Consider the following 19754-nt stretch of genomic DNA (forward strand, 5'->3'; position numbering starts at 1 on the left):
TTTACTTGTCCTTTCATTGTTGTTGTTGTTCTTTTGTGTTCATATAAGTTCTTTTCGCCTTAGGTAATCTAACATCAATCCTTTTGGTTCTCACTAAACTGTGTTAACAAATGCAATTGTAGGTGTTGATTTTATGGTTAATGAAAGGGTAATGTTAAATATGTAGCTGTAGCGGGGAACTTATTTGAAAACTAAAGCTGAATTAAATATATGTATGAGAACATATTTGTGGCACATGAAACCCTTCCTCACAGTGTACAGTAGGAAGGAAGGAATATATACATAATCCCCATCAGTTCTGCCCAGCAAGAAATGAGGTCCCATAATGTTGATGAGCTCAGACTCTTGAACTGGCAGACCTGGGTCAAAATCCAAACTGTGCCCCTGACTCAGGCATGCTTCTCAGAGCCTTGATTTCCTCATCTGTAAAAGGGAACCATAGCGGCTGCCACATTTCCAGGTAGCGTGGCATATGAAATAAGATGATATGATGTATGCAAAGCATATAGCCCCAAGTAAAGGCTAACGAAATATCAGCTACTCCAACTACAACCATCATTCTTATCACCATATTTTCATTAACATCAATCACTGTCAGACACTAGAGTAGCAACCAGATGTTGATGAACTTGGTATGATTAAAAGTATTTCTGCAATGGGCAAAGGCTCTTGAACTGAAAACTGACCAACAAAGTAATTCATATAATAAATCACCATGTGCAGTGTGTTCACCAGACTGAGCCATTAACCAGATCCATCTCACACTATAGCCAATTCAAACAGGGACCCCCCCCCCCCAAACCCTTCTCACTCAGGACTCGCCAAGCACAGTGTAGCCAGAATGTCCTCTTTGTCCAAGCCACTTATTTCACACTTACTTTGTTCTTCTTGCACACTGCCCAAGATTGAGACCCATGCACCTATAATGTGTGTTTCCTTACCATCACCCTTCCCTCTCAAGTTCATTCTCTCTTTCTGCTCCTATGCTCCAAACCCGCCAAGCACACACACATTCTGCCCTGCAGAAGAGACGTCTCTGGTTGCTTTCTTGTCATCTGGTTTACTCCTTTACTACATTTCTTTTGCTTTTGTTCCTGGTGGGCAGAGCTATTTCTTTACCCCCAGGAAATCCTGTCATGGAGATGGGAAAACATGTTTCTTGGCCGAGTGCCACTGGAAAGACAGTCCCCAGCCTAGAGAAAAATCAAACACTCCTTTTGGTGGTGACATTGTTCACTTCAAAGCACCGCTGGACCACTGAGCAGCCCCCACATTGGGGCTCTCACCCCAGGGCATTATGACTGACGTGTGATGGTGCTTCCCCTTCCCCTTGTGCACCCACAGAACAAGAGCATCAAAAGATTGCTGTTTTTCCTTCTTCTGCATCAATTAGCTCTGTATTTCCTATTTCACTTTCCCATTGTGTTTACCCAAAACAATGCAACATCTGAGATTTCCTAATTTACACCCTGTATTTCTCTGCACAGGCATTCTGCAGCGTGTATTAAGAATGACACACAAAAACAATTCTGTCTGCATTTTTTAACACCAGTTAAACCCGAGCAGCTCAACTCTGAGGTCTTTTGTGTTCTAGTCATGCTTAGTTCCCAGGCCCGTGGGAACTACAGAAACACCATGTGGATACGGGAGGAGGGAGGAAAGGTCGGGATCCGGGAAAGTGAAGCTAAAGCAGCAACGGGGCTTCCCACACCCCATATGGGAAGGGGACAGCCGTTCAAATCACACTTCCACGGGCATGGTAAAAACTGACTTGGCATAGATGGTACCACCACCCAGCTGGCATCTCTAATCATCGGCAAAGCCAGATTTCATTTGCGGTATTAGAGTTCCTGGGGGCCCACCAGTTTAGACTAAGCAGAAGCTCTAGCAAGGTCTAGAGAAATGAAGAAGGGTTTGGCAAGGATATGCATGGAGCTGGATCCCCCAGGAGCAGAGAGGCTCACGGCAGGGCCCCACCAGGGGTTGTAGGATGCAGGTCAGGAATGAAAGCTCAGCAGTTTTCGAGGGCCCGATCCAGCACGGAAGGGCAGCGACAGTGTGGACACACACCTGACTGCAGCTCAGCAGGGAAACTAATCCCAGATTCCATCCCTGAAGTGCTGCCTACTCAGAGCAGACAACTTCCACTAGTCTGTCTGTCAAGCCCAGAACTTATCTGTTCTTCTGGCTCAAGAGAGCAGCCTCTCCACATTTCTCTGTTGTAGCCCTCTGCTTCTTTGTGCAGAGCTGCTCACTTTTCCTGAGACACCTGTGGCAGAATTTCTTGTGAATAAACCTCTTCTGTTTTCTTTTTTTTTCTTTTTTTTTTAATTTATTTATTTGACAGAGAAAGATCACAAGTAGGCAGAGAGGCAGGCAAAGAGAGAGAGGGAGAAGCAGGCTCCCCGCCGAGCAGAGAGCCCGATGCGGGGCTCGATCCCAGGACCCTGAGATCATGACCTGAGCCGAAGGCAGCGGCTTAACCCACTGAGCCACCCAGGCGCCCCAATAAACCTCTTCTGAATTCAAACCGTGGCGCCTGCTCTTTGGACACTTTCCCGAGTGTAAGACATGCTGATGTCTGACAGAAGCCGACCCTCAGTCCTCGGGGCTTGTCCCTCTCAGTATTTCCTCAAGATCCTTCTGGCTGAATTGTCCATTGTGGCCTTGTCTAGTTTCTGCTGGTGCATCAGCCAGTTCGGATGGTTTGCTCATTATTCAGGCAGGATCACGGCTAGATGAACAATTCCCCTGGAAGCTTCCCCCACTTAAAAACAAAGTCAGGGGGCACCTGGGTGGCTCAGTGGGTTAAGCCGCTGCCTTCGGCTCAGGTCATGATCTCAGGGTCCTGGGATCGAGTCCCGCATTGGGCTCTCTGCTCAGCGGGGAGCCTGCTTCCCTCTCCCTCTCTCTCTCTCTCTCTGCCTGCCTCTCTATCTACTTGTGATCTCTCTCTGTCAAATACATAAAATATTAAAAAAAAAAAAAAAAACAAAGTCAGGAAAGTTCCAACTCTCTCTATGAAGGCTTTGCGTTTTCTGGTGGCAGCAGAGGAACCAAAGGTGAAAGCAGATTGCACAGAACTGGTCGGTCCGGTTGGTTCCCAGGAAATCAAGTCAGAATCTCAGTCCACGTGGCATTGAGAGGACCATGCAGTGTCAGGAACTGGGCTATCTAAGAAGTCTGAAATGAACTCATTATTCAAGTGATAATCGGAACTCTGACTTTTTACTTTTCCTCCAGTCAGAATCTCTCTCCGTTCAAGAAAAATAGAGTACTTGTAGTTGTTCAAATACACTTTTTTACCTTCTTGACTTGGCTAACATTGGTCTTCCTTTCTGAAATGATACTGGCTCTCATTCTCTGTTTGTCAAAGTACTTCCCATCTTCCTGGTTTGTGACTGTGCCTGAGGCGTGAGACTTCTCTGAGCCTTAGTTTCTTTATCTGTGGAAGGGGGATAAGCAGCTGTAATAAACCCATATCTCAGTGAGGTAAGAAGACAGAAGTTTATTTCTCATTCACACCACATGTACACGTACATGTACATGCTTCTCTCTCTCTCCCTCTGCCTGCTGCTCTGCTTACTTGTGCTCTCTCTCTGTCAAATAAATAAATAAAATCTTCCCAAAAAATAGTTACTTTTTTTTGGTGGGGGAGGGCTGTATCTTAATTTACTCAGGCAGTTCAAGTGGTGAAAAATTCCTATGAGACAATTCAGGAAGACCTTTTTTCATGAATCTCTACTCACTAAGCTGTTTCCTGCTTTATTCCTCTCAGATGGAGGGTCCAAAGGCTGTGTCTAATGCCATTCAGTGGGAAAGTGTGTTTAGATCTATCAGTCATTTAATCCAGACTCTTTGTTATGATCTTGTCTGGTGGCAAGCATGCTCTGAGACTGTACTGTCAATAATTCTCCCAAATAAAAGGTACCATGTTCTTAGGCTTCGGGGAAAAGAAAGGTAAATTTCCCATTAATGGACTCAGCTATGGTATAGGATTCATTCATGCAGACTCTGCTTCTTGCCTTGTTCAGGTAAGCTCAGGATATCCCCTTCCCCGTTCTCTTCCAAGGGCTCCCCTGGTATGGATATGCCATACACATTTCTTAAATAATGTTGTTGTGACTCCTTGGTACCCAGTATTTTGTATGGTTCATTCAAAACTGCTTCTTTAAACATTGAATCCGAAGCCCAGTCTCTTTATTCTACTCCCACTGGCTCATTTGTAGTCTTGTTCTCTCCGACATCCCCTTCCTCCCCAACCTGGACCTCTTCTTTGAGTGTTTCATGGCTTCTCTTCCTGTACGTCCCGATCTCATACATAAGAGTAACTCTTAAGCTCAGAGAAGCGATCAGCTCTCCGTGCCAGGTAGGATGAGGAAAAGTAGTGATCATTACACACTGAGCTTCCCAGGTAGAAGTCTCTGGAGGGAGGATTCTGTATAGGAGAGTTCCTTAAGAAGTACCCCGAAGATCCACATTTGTGAATGGGATGGGATGGACTAGAGAGAGAAACTGAGGGGTTTGCTCACCCAACAACAACCTCAGCCAACCCCTCAGGCAGCGCTGAGTCTAGAATGGCCCTTCAGAGCTGCCCCAGATAGAGCTGAGAAGGCCAGGCCTTTGTCCTCCTACATTGCTCAGTCACTGGATGTGGGCTGTCCCTGGAGGGCAGAGTGACCCTCTGCCACAGAGATGAGCCCCCAAGGGGCTTACAATGGGGAGTTCTCTGCCACCAGCACTCTCAGCAGGTGGGACAAACCCTCCATTAGGGGAACATCAGGGTGGCACCTCCCAGTGCCCACCACGGACCAGGACAGAGCATTGGTAACCACAGTCCTGCTCCTTCCTATTCCCGAAGCTTAGAGAGGAGGACATTGCCTTCTGCAACAGAGTTCCATCCTCTTCCTGCCATCCTCTTTGTGCTGGGGAGAGTGGGTTTAAAGGTCTTACTGTGGTTTTCTTCCCTTTTGGTATCCATTAAGGTTTTCATACAGTCCTTGCTTGTTTCTGCCTTTGCTGTCCTTGGCATCATCTTTCAAGAATACTTTCTCATTTTCTTTTTGCTGCTATGACAATCAGTGCATCCTCAGCATTATAATTGCTCTAAATACGGTCTCAGCATCCCATTTCCTCCAGTTCTGAGGGGATAAGATGCTTCCAAACATGAGTTTGTTTAATAAAATTTGGGCTACTCTGGGTGGCAGGCTGCCACTGAACATATAATTCCTTTCCCTCTTATTTGAAGAAGCTACTGCTGGAGGCAGCTTCCCCCCCTCCTTTCTTCTTTCATCCCACAAATCATTTCCATACAGCCCACTCGATATTGCCTGGCAGCACCAGAGACCAGAATAGCACAGAGGATCTGAAACCCTCCTCCCGCTTGTATACTTGCGAGCTAAGCTATTCCCAAGTGGCGGGATCGATTCATTTGAATTTCATCTCCCTTCATTTCCTTTGCCTTCTCTTTGGTGCTTGTGATAATGAGCAGTGAAAATGACCCAGAACCTAGAGACAGATGGAAGTGGGTGAGAATCCAGGGCTTGAAGACTCAAGAGTTAGCTTTGGTTCCTTCTCCTCCCACAGCTTTATCTCAGATGGCCACTGAACAGAGCCACTGAACAAGGATCCGCTCCACAAGTGGCCTCTGGAGAGATTTCTGTCCGATCCTCCTTTTTGCTGACACTACAAAGACACCTCCTTGAAGTTTTCATCTCAGTCATCTCACAAAGAGGCTCAGGTACCATGAGTGCACTTGGGGAGACATAACATGGGAGTTTTACAATCACAGGTTAATAGAAAAGGGATGGTGCTTCAAAAATCTGTTGACAGCCCTTTTCAGACTCCTGGGCATCTGTCCTTCTCTGGTCAGCAGATAAGGAATAAAGCACTCACCTGCAGAGGAGAACAGGGAGAAAAGATAGTACTTGCTGTACCTCTGCGGGGGATGGGGAGAAATTCAGCTTAGCTGGGGAGTGTCTGTCAGCACTAGCGGAGGATAATGACTGTTCCCATCCCTCCCGCACAATCCCTGCCCAGAGTACACTTTTCTAGGACTTCCTTCTAGCTCTGACTCTCACAGGGGAAGAATGGCATACTTCTGTGACGCTGCGGGGTCAATGCCAGACCAAGGCAATAAAGCGAGGCAAATGACTTTTTTGGTGTCCCAGTGCATAGAAAAGTTACATTTACACCATAGTGTAGTCTATTCAATGTGCAGGAGCATTGTGTCTACAAAACAATGCCTACGCCTTAATTTAAAAAGACTGTATTCCTAAAAAACAATGCTAACCATCATTGGCTTTGAGAGAGCTGTAATCACTGATCACAGTTCACCGTAACAAATAGAATGATAACGAGAAAGTTTGAAATATTGAGGGTTCCCAAAATGGCAAATGCTACTGGAAAAATGTCACTGATAGATTTTCTTGACTCAGGATGGCCACATACCTGCAATTTGTTTAAAAAAAAAAAAAGCATTATCTGTAAAGTAGGACAAAATGAACTACACCAGGATCTGTCCCTACTTGGTCAACAATAGCGAGCCCTCCCAGAACCTGATTTCCCGTGACCAGGGTCATCTCTGGTGTGGTTTGTGGGGAGTACAGGTATCACCCTCCTTTATCGTGCTAAATGTCAGGTTTCACAAACTTGTTGATGTCTTCTCCATATCCCCAGTGTGAGAAGCTCTGTTTTTATTCTGAATCTGATTGCATAATTGTGGCTCTTTCTCTCCTCCTCCATTTCCACATGGACTGCCATGCAGATAAGTGGAAAAGTCTGCACTGGGTAGGGGAAGGTGGCTCATCCCCAGGGCTCCAATCTCCTCCAGCCCAACCTCCTGTGTCAGGGGCTTTAGGTCCTTGAGAAGCTAACGTCTGGCCCTTCATTGAGCAAACATGTTTCGAGCATGTCCTCTGTCGCTGGTCCTACAGGAGCTCCAGAGATGCTCACAGCTGAGACACTCATAGGGTCCAGAGGCCTACCACATAGCGGAGTTTGGCTCTGTTCTACCCAGCCCTTTCATCTGTGACTTGAGGAATTGCTGAAGTGGAAAAAGAGAAGTAGAAAAAGAATGCCAGGGGCAGGGGTGAAGGGGCTGTGTGCTTGTGCTCAGACCAAGTGTTACCAAATCAGAGAATCAGGGAGACCAGTCCAGCCTCACCGCCTCTTCTGTTATCACATTCTGAGACTCCGTGCAAAGCAAAAAGCAACAGGTTGGGTAAAAATAATACATTCTCTCCTGACCAAACATTTTTTGAGCTGAACATGTATAAGAACTGGTTAATACAATTGCAATTTACTCTCAATCCCTGAAACCATGCTGCAGGAAATGAAATTTGTGACTGCATGTCAATATCATGATGGCCTTTTTTTTTTTTCTTCTTTAATTGTGCAAGCATTTAGAGGAGACAGGATGGGATTTTATATTATCTTTTTCTGGGAATGGCTGTCTCTTTTCTGTTTGACTTTCTTAGCTTCACCTGGACTGATTCTTACGTGGGTTTTTTTTTTGTTGTTGTTTTTTGTTTTAACTTCTCTTAACCTGGCTGGTTGGTTCACTGAGATGGAGTAAATGCTAGGATGGAAAATACCAATTCAGTTTTATTTAAACTGGCATATGATGTCTGAGCAAGGAGATGAAGGAAGCCTTCCTGTATCCTGCAGACAATTAAATGAGTTTGGAAAGTTTTATTTGGTTTGTTGTTGACAAGAGCTCAGTCCCTGGGTGGCTGTTAATTTTTCCGGGTGATTCCCAAAGGAAAATCAAGCCAACTCAGGGCTACACATTTCCCTATAGAATTTCAATGAACCACACAGTATGGAAAGGAGGAAACCATAGATCTCAGTTCTGATTTCCTTTTTTGTTTTTTAATGTTTTGTTTTGTGGGTTTTTTTTTTAACAATGAAAAGAAGATTTATTTATTTATTTATTTACATTTGAGAGAAGCCGATGTTTAACTGGAAAGATAAAGGGCTCAGGCAGAGAACTGGAAGAGGCAAGAACATTTCTAGAATAGATAAAATGCATTGATCGGAAAATGGCTGCGTCTTTCATCCACTGGCATAATTAGGTAAATAGGAGGCAGCCTGTCCGATGATCCTTCCGTTAGAATAATTGCCATCAACAGTGTCCCGGCAAGTTCTTTGTATGACTTCATTGTTCTACAAACACTGGTTTGTTTTTCCATTCTGTCTTCTTCTTTAGGGAGGACTTGAGTTTTTTGTTTGTTTGCTTTTTGAAAAATACTTATCACAGGATGAGATAAATGAGGACATGTGTATGTTCCACGATCCCCAGGTGCTCCCTGAGAAGATGAAATTTGAAACTGAACATTAGAGAACTTCACGGAATGAAGAATCTAAATCTGAAATTGAGGGTATATTACGTGAAGATTGGGCTGATTTATACACCACTTCGTTTCTGCTAACAGATTGGAGGAGCAGCAGTTCTACTTTCTCTTATAAAACAGCCATTCTGGAAGGGAAAACCTGAAGTTCTAGAAGGAAGGATAATATGAGTGTCAATTAATTGTCTGTTCACCTTTCATTTAAACCAGGGTCCAGAGTCAGACTCAGGTCATCAGCCTGGATTATCCGGTAAGAGTGTCTTTGAGGTCCCAGGTCTGGGCAGCCTCCCTAATGGGTTAATGGCCAAAATGAAATTAGAGGAGGTGGAGCCTCAGGGTTCTGCCCTTCAGCACTATGTTTTGGGATTGGGTTCCATTCCATGGGAAACTTTTGCAGACCAAACAACAGGTGAGAACCTCTGAGAGTCTACCTGAAGACTACAGCTCCTAAATTAATAAAACATTATTTATTTCAATTCTGTTTCATCACGATTGCTAAGATATGACATTTCAGTTCTTCACTGCATCTCTAGAAACTTCACTTTCTTTGTAGTTGTGTCTTTGATGTTCGCTTTGGTGTTTGCAGGATAGATAGCTTCCGAGAGCCTGAGAGATCCAGGAAATACTAGGATGGCTACTCACATATGCCCAGAACCGCCACACGGGCTCTGGGTTCAGGACTATGCTAAAATAAAAATCCCCCCACAAAGAGAAATAACTAACATTTATTGTGTACTGACTATGTGCCATGTAGGTACTTCACCTAAAGAATATCACTTCCTCCTTCCTGCAAATAGAAGCAGTAAATACTTCTGTTATCCTCGTTTGCAGATGGGGAAACGGAGGCAAGGCAAAGTTATGGAACGAACTGGGATTCCGACTGAGCCCTTGCTCCTAACCACAGGGCTATACTGATAGAGCACTGAGTCTCTGCTGGTCACTGGGCCTGGCACTAGCAATATGTGAGCCAACCATATGAAAACGTATTATTCACTTTTGACCTAGGAATGAGAGGGATATCTTCCATCTGTGTATCAGTTTTTCTGGGCTACTTGCAGGTTATCATAACAAATTGGAATATCAGGGTCAGCAAATATAATCACATAATTTGGTTTTTATTGATAATGTAACTGCTGATGTTCTTTAGCTTTGAGCAATTATAACATTCTTGAAAAATGTCCCTAAGATACTTTTACTGAGGGGCGCCTGGGTGACTCAGTGGGTTAAGCCGCTGTCTTCGGCTCAGGTCATGGTCTCAGGGTCCTGGGATCGAGTCCCACATCTGGCTCTCTGCTCAGCAGGGAGCCTGCTTCTCTCTCTCTCTCTCTGCCTGCCTCTCCATCTACTTGTGATCTCTCTCTCTGTCAAATAAATAAATAAAATCTTTAAAAAAAAGATACTTTTACTGAGAAACATACTCTTAGTTGTCAGTATACATACAGTAAAAAATAGCAATCAGTTGTCACAATAAGACACATAGATATATTAACTTTTTTTTTAAATTTTATTTATTTGACAGACGGAGATCACAAGTAGGCAGATAGGAGTCTGAGAGAGAGGAGGAAGCAGGCTCCCCACTAAGCAGAGAGCCCAATGTGGGGCTCAATCCCAGGACCCTGAGATCATGACCTGAGCCGAAGGCAGAGGCTTTAACCCACTGAGCCACCCAGGCGCCCCGATATATTAACTTTCTTAATTGTTAAAATAGTCAGCTGACTCTTAGCTAACAAGCACCCCCAAACTCAGTGTCATTTGTGTTGCTCACAAATTCATGGGTAGCTGGATGGGTTTTCTGGTCTTCGCTGGGCTCACTTATGAGTCCATGATCAGCTACAGATCAGAGAGTTGACTCTGATGATCTAAGCTGGACTTTCTCACGGGTTGGAAGCATGGCCAGGTGTAGGCTAGAGTGACAGGCTAGGACAACTGCCCCTCCTCTCCTTTATCTGATTGCTTATCATCCAGCAGGCCAGGCAGGGATTGTTCACAGGGTGGCTTGAGGTGGTGGAGGGTCCAAGAGCAGAAGCAAGAGCATGTGTGGCCTCTTGGAGAGGCATAGGCTTGGGACTGGCCTAAGGTCACTTTTGCCTCATCTGTGGTCAGAGGAAATTCCAAGGCCAGCCTAGTTCACGGAGTGGAGAAATAGACTCCACTTCTTTTTTATCTTATCTTATCTTCTATGGTCTTATCTTATCCTATTTTATTGTATATATATATATATAGAGAGAGAGAGAGAGAGAAGGAATGTGTGTGAGTGGGGAGAAGGGGAAAGAGAGAGAGAGAGAGAGAACCTCAAGCAGACTCCACACTGAGTACAGAGCCCAACATGAGCCTTGATCTCAACACCCTGAGATCATAACCTGAGCCAAAATCAAGGGTCAGTGGCTTCACCAACTGCGCCACTGAGGCACTCCTAGACTCCACTTCTTGACGGGAGGAATTTAAGGTTACCTTGCTAAAGGACATGAATAAGACAAGATGGGGAATAATGAAGACCGTTTTTTGAAACAAGCTACGGTAGCACATGAAATTAAGTATTATCGTGCTCATTTTATAGATGAAAAAAAATTGAGGTCCAGTGTTAAGTAACATGCCCTAAAAACTGGTAAGTAGCAAGTTACTAGCACTAATTCGTAACTAGTAAGTGGTTGAATGACAAATTAGGCAAACTTAGGCCTGTCGAACTCCAAAGCCCTTTCTTTGACCACTCTGTAAAGTCTTTAAGGATCATGTTATTAAATGACCTTATCAAAAATGAAGTTGGTGCCCGAAGATAAGGAAATAGGACAGTATATAATTCAAAGATAAAAATAATCCACTCATTTTCATTTACTTAAAGGCATGAATAAGTTTTAATCAAGGGCCACTTCCTTAATTGAATAAAACCATCCTAGTGATAGTTATGGATTATTCATTTCTTCATCTCTGCCTATAATCGACGTTAGTCGTCATTGACTCTTTCTCAGTAGTAATATTATACAGCCTGAGAGGAATCAAGTGCAAACGGAATTTTCATTTGCAAAACTTGTCACTATATACCCCTCCAACTATTCGGGTACAGTGATAGTGTATTAGTAATAACAACTGAGTAGAATTAAATGCTGTTTAATTAGATCTGAATCAAGCCAATAACTTCTGTGAGTGTTTACACTATAAAAGTAATGGGGTGTGGGGAGGCCTTTGGCAGGGGGACCAACTATGTTGGCAAATTCTGAGCTAACAGGTTACTTTGCTGTAACTTCTCAGAACCTTTCACAGGCTGGTGTCCATTGTGACTCTCAGAAAGGGTATCTCTCAGACTCAGAGAACTATAGAATATTCACTTGCTAGAACTCTCGGATACCTGGTATTCCACAGGACCCTTGGGAAAGCTGAACTGGATTCCCATCCCTTTGTATTCAGAGTCAAGAGTATTGGTCAAGCATCTGCTATGGGTTGGACACTATCAGAACCAGGCATTATCAGAAACCCATGAAATAGGTGGGTCTTTTTATTTATAGTTGAGGAAACTGATCAGTTAGTTTTCTTGCCCACATCCCCCAGCTGGTATCATAACTGAGAGTTAAATCTGGTGTTATCTAACTTCGGGCCTATAATATTTCCTTTACATTATGCTGAGATTTGGAAAGTTTAAAGGACTGCACATGGTAACTCGGCTGGTTGGAAGAGACACATACTTTTATAATCCCTGTAACTCCTGACAGAGAAGAGGTTATCTGTCAATGCTTAGTGGCCAGTCGCTTTGTTACCTAGTTATTATGATCACACTCATGGCAAAAAACCTGACAATAGTAGAAAAAAGTACAAGATAAAAAGTAAAAAGTCTTTTCCATTTGTTCAGCTCCAGAACCATCCTTAGAGGATAAGACTATCATTTTTTATTGTTCTCCTATAACTCTTTAATTAGACTTGTTTGTTGTGTGCATGTGTGTAAATCTATTTTGTTTTACACAGATGAAAATGTACAGTTTTCACCTAATATATCTTTGACATCTTTTTTTTTAATCAGGGTATGTAGATTGCTTCTTTGTTATCAGTGTACTATTTTTAAGCAATTTTTTTGTGATGGATTTTTAAAGTATTTCTAGTTATTTTTGAAAATTCATTCCTTTTTTTTTTAAGATTTTATTTATTTATTTGACAGACAGAGATCACAAGTAGGCAGAGAGGCAGGCAGAGAGAGAGGAGGAAGCAGGCTCCCTGCGGAGCAGAGAGCCCGATGCGGGGCTCGATCCCAGGACCCTGAGATCATGACCTGAGCCGAAGGCAGCGGCTTAATCCACTGAGCCACCCAGGCGCCCCTGAAAATTCATTCCTTTTAAAAAATTTTTCTGTTATAGCAAACTGTGCCCCAATGAAGGAACAATCTTAACCATACATCTTTCCAGTTATGTTTTTATTGGAAAACAAAACCAAAAGCCATGCAACGCATTGTTTCCCCTGGTGACTTCTCCTAGGAAAAAGTGTGGACTATTGTCAAGAAAATGTTATAGGGGCTGTAAATAAAAGGTTCTTTAAAATACAAATTTTGGACCAAATATAGTAGTCTACTTCTTCGGTCTATTCTGCTCTCCCCAGGGAGTAAATGGACTGAGCCAGTGGTCCTATCAGATGCCACTGTGACTAAGATCCACAATAACTAAAACCAGGAAAGTGTGACTCAGACTCTTCAAGCTCTTCTTGCCCGGTGGAACAACTCTATGTATTTTGGTTTTGATGCTATGGACACATATTCAATACAAAATGGACAGATGCAACCAACTCTTGGCCATTTATAAATGGTTTTTTTTTAAATTATTTATTTATTTATTTGACAGACAGAGATCACAAGGAGGCAGAGAGGTAGGCAGAGAGAGAGAGGAGGAAGCAGGCTGTCCGCAGAGCAGAGAGCCCGATGCAGGGCTCCATCCCAGAACCCTGAGATCATGACCTGAGCTGAAAGCAGAGGCTTTCACTGAGCCACCCAGGCGCCCCTGGTTTTTTTTTTTTTTAAGATTTTATTTATTTGACAGAGAGAGATCACAAGTAGGCAGAGAGGCAGGCAGAGAGAGAGGAGGAAGCAGGCTCCCCACTGAGCAGAGAGCCCAGCAGAGGCTTTAACCCACTGCAACTCTTGGCCATTTAAAGACTTGCCCATCCTTTTATGCAACTGGCCCTTTCAGTGACATAAACAATGAACAGAATTCAGATGAAAAGCTTGACTCTAGCAATTCCACCTCTAGGAATTTATCTTAAGGAAATGATCCAAGGGGCGCCTGGGTGGCTCAGTCATTAAGCGTCTGCCTTCAGTTCAAGTCATGATCCCAGGGTCCTGGGATGGAGCCCCACATTGGCTCCCTGCTCAGCAGGAAGTCTGCTTCTCATTTTCCCACTCCCCTTGCTTTTGCTTATGTTCCCTCTCTCGCTGTCTCGCTGTCTCTCTCTCTGTCAAGTAAATAAATAAAACAAAAAAAAAGAAAGGAAGTGATCCAAAAGGGGAATTCTATGAACTAGAAACATTTATTTCAATTCCACATTTTTATGATAAATTATTAGCAAAAATGGGAGAAAATAAAAATATCTAGAAAAAGAACAATATTTGGATAGATTTAATATATAACTCCATTCACTGGCACATGGTGCTGGTATTAAAATAATGAGGGTCATGACAATTTAGAATCTTAAAAAAGTAACAAAATTGTCACCTATGCTAAAATGGCAATTAAAAATTACCTAGAAGAATAAAATATTTGATTTGCTAGCTCTGAATTCTAGGCAGTCTTTTTTTCACTTATAAAACATTGTATCTATTTTATAATATTATTTGTAAATGTAATAAGTTAATAGTTCACAGAAGACAATTTATGTGGCTGTCTAGGAAGAATCTGAAGTTTGAACAAAAAGTCTGTTTTAGTCTCAGTCCAGGATTGACATATTCTTTTAAAAAGACAGATTCGACTAGGCTGTCTCCTAACTTTTAAGGATGCTGCCTGTCAGCAAGATAATCAACCGTGTGTCTCATTTTGTCTGGGGCAATTCCTGTTTGAGCATGTTGTCCCAGCACGGTTGTTACCAGCACGGCTTTTCACTGTCAGAGGTGATTTTGCTTGCATGATAAACCCTGCTGACCCTGACAGTACAAAGGAGATGCTAATCATCCCCATTTTATCATGTTTCTCTAGTAAACATCACTCCTATATGATAAGTTAGCCTTCTATGGCTTAGGAAGTCTTTCACAGAGCAATGACTTACATGATGCCCAAAGCCAAAACAGAATATACATACATCATCAGTGACATGTTCAAGATCTTGACCACCATATCATGTGGTAGCCCTTTCACAGGATCTTTGAAAAATTCTGAAATTTGAAAACGTTTCTCTCTGCTTACTAATCATCTTTCACTATATTAATTAGTAATAATTTTGTAATTTGACATTTTTGTCTTCTTCCTTTGACGCCCAGGAAACTCAGAGCTAAGCCAGGTCTTTAGTTGAAACAAAAATCATTAATCCAGTGCAATGGAGAGTCAGTCACAACTGACTCTGTGTTCTAGTCTCCACTTACTACGGAGTTAGTTTCCTGTGGCTGCTATAACAAATTACCACAAACTTTGGAGTTTGAAGCAACGTGTATCTATTCTGTAGTTCTGGAAGCCAGAAGTTTGAAGCCATTTTGATGGACCCAAATCACTTTGTCAGCTGGGCCCATTTCCTCCAGAGGCTCTGAGGGAGCATCTGTTTTCTTGCTGTTTCCAGCTTCTGAGGGCTGCCCGCATTACTTGTAGCCCACATTACTTGTAGCCACATCCTTCCTATTTCTGCCTCAATGTTATATTGCCTTCTCTCCCATATCAACTCCACCTCTGCCTCCTTCTGATAAAGACATTTGTGATTCCATTTAGGGTTCACCCAGATAATCCAGGATGATCCCTGCATCTCAAGATCCCTAACTTAATCACATCTACAAAGTCTCTTTTTTCATAAAAGGTAACATCCATGGGTTCCAGGGATTAGGACCTAGATACTTTTGGGGGGAGGTGGGGGTTGGGGGGCAGTATTTTTCAGCCTACCACAATCTGCCTTCTGGTCCCAGAGATTCACATCCATTCCCCCAAGCAAAATATATTCATTCATATCACAATATCTCCCAAATTCTCAACTCATTATGACATCAAATTGAAATCCAAAATTTCATCTAAGTATCATCAGCTCAAAAGCCCCAAATCTCGTCATCTAAATCATCCAAAGTAACTATGAAGGAGATGCTGGGTATGATACATCCTGGGTTGAAATTTCTCTCCATCCTCAAAGTAAAGTGTTTGGTCCAGTGTTTTGCACACAGTAGGTGTCTAAGAAATGTTAACCACCATCGGAGTTATTCCCTTTATTGCATTAAGGATAAGGTCACACTCTGGCCCTATACACTCTCCTATAGGAGAGAGGACAAAGTGTAATTTTGATGGCGAGGGCAGTAACAATAATAGCAGCGGTTGAAGGGACAGTGGTAGTAAACTCACATGGAGATTTTATCATGTAACAGAAACTTTTCTAAGTGTTTTATAGCTATTGTCTCAACTCACCCTCATTAAACCCCATTGAGAGAGAAACTATTACCCCCCCACCATGTTCGATTGAGAAGACTGTGGGGTAGAGATGTTATCTAATTTGTAAGAGGCTAAGCCATGATCTCCATGCTCCCCGTTTAAAACCACGTCCACACTACACTGTGTTTCAGTCAGTGTGCTAGTCCTTTCATAGTCCTGGCATAGATGAAATACAATTCCAAAAAATTGTTTCTCACTTCACCTTGGGTTTCTATTCTGTGTCACTATAAGGAGATAAGCCACACCCTAATGAGTATTCCTAAAACTCTCTTGCTTTATCAGGAAGGGATTTTTCTCTTGAAGTTCTATTGTTGTTGTTTATTTTTTAAGCACAGAATCTCCCATTCAAATTTTCTTTTAAGAAACTTGAAACTTTCCAACAAGTTGAAAAATTGGTGCAATGAATACTTTCATATTCCTCGCTTTCCGTTTGTTGAATGTTAATCTTTTGCCACTTTTGTGTCCCTCTTTCCATGTAAAAATATAGTTTTGTTTTTCCTGGGTATTTTGAAAATTGCAACTATCATGACACGTTACGCCAAAATACTTCAGTACGTACCTCTTACGCATTCTCTCCTTCTGAGTCAAATCATGAAAAGCCCCCCAAATTTATATTTCATACAGTAACATCTATTTTGAGTTTGTGTTCAAAATTTTCCCTAATTGTTCCAAAGTGCTCTTTTCTAACATTTTTTTTTTACATCCAGAAGTCAGTCTTTTGCATTCCTTTAGTTGTCACATTTCTTTTCCCTTTAATCAGTAATAGTTCTGCAGACTATTTTTGGGGTGTGTGTGTGTGTGTGTGTGTTTTGTTGTCGTTGTCGTTTTGTTTTGTTTCCTTTCAGTGACCCTTAGAAGCATCCTTGTCAGTCACCTCCGAAGTGTCTTAAGTTCTGAATTTGTCAGTTCCTTTCCTCTTGATTAGGTTCAGGCTAAATATATGTTGGCATGCATACTATTACAGGGTTATGTGAGAATCATATCCTAGTTGGTTATGTTTAAGAAAAAGACATGTAGGGGTGCCTGGGTGGCTCAGTGGGTTAAAGCCTCTGCCTTCGGCTCCGGGCATAATCTCAGAGTCCTGGGATCGAGCCCCTCATCGGGCTCTCTGCTCAGCGGGGAGCCTGCTCCCTCCCTTCTCTCTCTCTGCCTGCCTCTCTGCCTACTTGTGATCTGTCTGTCAAATAAATAAATAAAATCTTAAAAAAAAAGAAAAAGAAAAAGACATGTACATCTCTGGAAAAGGAATGATCTGATATTTGAGGAAAACAGCCAAATACTGAAACCCAGAATAGAGCATAATCTTTAAGTGTTCCTTGATGGTTTCTGAAGCATCTTTCACATATATTTATCTATTGTGTCTTCATTACTGTGAGACCAATGAAGTGGATATTATTGATTGTAGTTCTAGGACAACAAAGGCTTAGAAGTGTGAGTGATTTGCTAAATTCCTGGAATTCATTCCTCAGAAGCCGGGGTTTGAATCCAGTTTCTAGACTTTGGTTTGGATCTCAATCCTGTATCTTCCCCACCAAGTCAATGGATAAGGTTAATCAAACAAGGTTTTTTGTTTTTGTTTTTGTTTTTAAACGGTATAACAGTCACTCATCCTACTCAGAAATCCAACTGAATTCAACATAAGTTAGTGTTTTCTAAAAGCAGCTTTCAGGTTGCTTCAAGACCCTGGTGAGTTTTAGGGAGCCTACATTTATGTAGATTATGTGTTAAGAGCTTGCAAAGCTCTCACAGTTAAATGTCATAGGCACTTGCTGAGAAGTAATAATAGAGAAGCAGAAAGAAACTGAGATAGATAGGTTCCCACTCAATCTCCCTACAAACTTGGAGCATGTTGAATAATAAATACAGATGTTCGCAAAGACAGTCTTATCTTTATTCTGTGTTTAGTCCCACAGAGAGATACATACTAGGTCCAAAACAAAAACAAACAAACAAAAAGGAAATGGTTTTTATTTGTGTATTTCTTTGCTTTTCTCTGTTTTTCCAGTGGGTTTACTAGTGAGAAGAATATGTCAGTCCACCCTGGAGACCTATGGGCATTAGATCATGTAGAAAGGAGGCAATGTGTTCATAAGAGTTGGGGTTTTTTTTCCCTTAATAAATTGAGGGCTTGCTTAAAGAATTATTTTGTAAAATAGGTTGAAAAAAGGAAAAGCAGTACCTTAACTGACTGAAATCTGGGACAGATGGATATCATGTCATTTTGATAAAAGTTTTGTATGAATAGATTTTAAAAGATTCTTAAAGGAAAAGGAGTTTCTCTTCTTGTTATTAACTTTCCCAAACTTTGTAGGAAGCAATCAACAGAGGACTGGTTTGGCATTTAAAACTCAGTACTTGTGTGTACAGACTCTCCATATGAAAAAGTGGCCAGTAGAAAAGATATATAAACCAAAGAATGTTGAATGGGATCTATTCTGTAGGACATTTGCATCTAGGTTCTGTCCTTCTGCTAATCAGCGGTATGATTTTAAACAGTCTCCATTTAGTGAGTTCCTCAACTATACTAAAATAGAACCAGTGATGCTTATAATGTGTATCTAAAAGGACTGGATAGAGATAATTACATAAGAGCATATCCATGGACTTGTCCCACAAGCATCTATTGTAATGGTAGTTCACAAATGTAAGGCAAATGTAATTTTAGAACTTTTGGTTTAGAAATATAGGGGAGGAATTTTTTTCTCTACATTTGTGGGTTCATTTGGCTGGTCCATTAATTAAATTGATGTAAGATGGGCACTTGGATGGCTCAGTGGGTGAAAGCCACTACCTTCAGCTCAGGTCATGATCTCAGGGTCCTGGGATGGAGCCCTGCATCGGGCTCTCTGCTCAGCAGGGAGCCTGCTTCCCCCTCTCTCTCTATCTGCCTGCCTCTCTGCCTACTTGTGATCTCTGTCTGTCAAATAAATAAATAAAATCTTTAAAAAAATTAAATTAAAAAATAAAGTGGTGTAAAATAAGTTAATAGGAAAAAAACAAATTTAACTACATACAGGGAGTATGAGAGGCTCCCTAACAGTCAGGCAGTTGAGGTGTGCATGCCATTCTGAGCTAAAATAAAAGGGGTAGAGGTCTGGGGTTTCCAGGGAAGGAAGACCATTCACAGAAAGGTGGGAAGAGCAAATGTTTAGCAAACATATGTTTGTGCGGCCATGAAGAGACAATGGAACACAGAAAGGAAGTTGAACAAACAGGCCCTGCCAATTTCCACCTATCTCACCACACGTCACCCATACTCTTCATAGTTCTCTCTGGTGCTAGCTGTCTTCCTAAACGAGGCCCTCTCTGTGAGTTCTTAGAGGCAGTTAAGAGGGTGGTCTTTTAGGATTTGATTGTCTTCAGCTCAAAATAAGCATCACGCCAGAGTAGTGCTCCCTGGAGAGACCTGTTCTGAATCCCTTCAGAAGCGTATGCCAGCTCTTCTCCCTCCTCCTATCCTGCCAGTCTTCTTGTCTAGCAATATTTCTCCAGTGTAAAACACATTATGGTCCTTACTCCTCATCTTAGTGAATCAGTTGAAGAGGAGGAAAAAAAATTATGGTAGTTCCTCTCTAAAGAGGTGTGTGGTGTCATGTCTGACCAATGAGCTCTGGAAGGCAGAGGACTTGAGTTCAGATTGTGCCCCTTTAACTCAGCATCTATGTCTAGAGGACAAGTTACATCACCTCTTTATGCTTCAATTTGCCCACCTGTGCAGGGGTCATAACTGCTACCTTTAATGATGGAACTGAGGATTATTCAAGGTGATATATGTATATCCAGAATAAAATACAACTCATTTTCTGCCTCCGCCATTCCT

At 42.2% G+C, this 19754-nt stretch overlaps 1 protein-coding gene across 8 annotated transcripts in view; it reads left to right on the forward strand.

Moving 5' to 3' along the window:
• Window positions 1–19754, forward strand: part of LRRC3B (leucine rich repeat containing 3B) — a 91260-nt gene that overhangs the window by 62185 nt on the left and 9321 nt on the right. The window contains exon 1 of one of the 8 annotated variants that reach the window (XM_046002910.1): window positions 8532–8601. The exons of 6 other annotated variants lie outside the window; for them this stretch is intronic. The gene's annotated coding sequence lies outside the window, so the exon portion shown is untranslated. Of the gene's footprint in view, window positions 1–8531; window positions 8602–15254; window positions 15318–19754 lie in introns of those variants that run through there. One more of the 8 variants, XM_046002911.1, reaches the window with a different exon arrangement.

This window comes from Meles meles, chromosome 4 (assembly GCF_922984935.1).
Source record: "Meles meles chromosome 4, mMelMel3.1 paternal haplotype, whole genome shotgun sequence".
NCBI classification, from domain to species: domain Eukaryota; kingdom Metazoa; phylum Chordata; class Mammalia; order Carnivora; family Mustelidae; genus Meles; species Meles meles.